Below are 1,439 nucleotides of genomic sequence, written 5' to 3'. Positions count from 1 at the left end.
ATAGACCTTACCTATACTATAGTATTTAAACTATCAGGTGACTGCAAAATAATTTATTCTCCTCCCCAGTCATTTGCTAATCCCTATTCAGTGAATAAGTGACGATTGCAACACACAGTGAAAGCGGCAATGCCTGGCTTGTCAAACCAAGCTTATGTAACAGGTTGACAGAGAAGTCTATGGATCTCATGCTGTCTGAAAGCCCAGCAGTCCAGTTTAGCAAGAAAGTCAGTCCAGTTAGTGATTTAAGTAAAGAGTGAAATTCCAAACTCTGCAAAGGTTATTGAGCATTAAGCAGCTTTCTTGTATACAGACTGACCCCTGAAGCCAGGGGGCTGGTCAAATGCAAGTGCCAAAGCTGGATGAACAGAGCTCTGAAGGTGGGATTTTTCCAAAGTGTTCAGCACTGGTTTAACTCTACTTCCTTTGAAATCAATGAGATATTTACCGCTGGCTTCAACAGAAACAGAATTAGGCCAACACTGAACTTTTCTGAAAATTCCGCTCTACTTCATTCAGTCAAATTCAGCTGCTACTCTGGTTGAGACCTCATGGACTCTTCACATAGTGGGCCTGCTCTAATATAACCTGGGATTTTGAAAAGACCCTACAGGAGTCAGGAACCCAACTCTTACTGACTTACAATGGAAATTAAGTGCCCAATCCCCTTAGACTCCTTTGAAAATGACTGCTACAAGGGCCAAATTCTGGTTGCCATATTCATATGGGTAGCAGTAGCACCTCACAGGATCATGCCCCTTGCATTTGCAGACTCAAGATGTATGGGGAGATTTTGGTGGACCAGCAAAATGCCTGGACCACTACTGATAATTAGAATATCTGTGATCATGCTTATTGCCCAAAGCAGCTAAATCAGTAGGTCTCAGATATGCTAAACCTGTTGCAGAGGCCTGCTAAGCAAGAAGCTAGGAGGAGAAGAGGGTCGAGGGGGACACCCTGTGTCCTTCCTGATAAGATCTCTGTTGAAATTGCTGAGGTATGTATTTTAGAAAAACAGGAAGCTTATCTATATCTGCCCTTCGGAATGTGTTTGTCAGGGTCCTCAAAACATGTGGGCAGAGCCGGCCCTAGACCAAATGGTGCCCCAGGAGATGAGCATCTTTGGTGCCCTCCCATTTGTTAAACTTTTGAATACCTTTTTTTTAATTGCATTTGTAGCCCATTTCACGACTTTGATGCATGATTTGCATGTATGATTTATCCGTCATATAAGATGATAAATTTGCATGCTAGGATCTGTATGTACATCTGTATTTATTCATGCCATATATAAGCAAATAAAGAAATATTTCTTCTAAGCTTATAGAAACATTTAATTTTAAGCATAACTGAAGTGTACTAACATCAAGAAATTGAACTGTGCACTAACACTGGGTGGAGGACCAGTATTAAACAGTGTTACAGTAGGTGACAGACTT

This window comes from Lepidochelys olivacea (genome assembly GCF_965140295.1).
Source record: "Lepidochelys olivacea isolate rLepOli2 genome assembly, chromosome: 3".
Classification (NCBI taxonomy): Eukaryota; Metazoa; Chordata; order Testudines; family Cheloniidae; genus Lepidochelys; species Lepidochelys olivacea.
Note: the sequence above shows the minus strand (reverse complement) of the source record.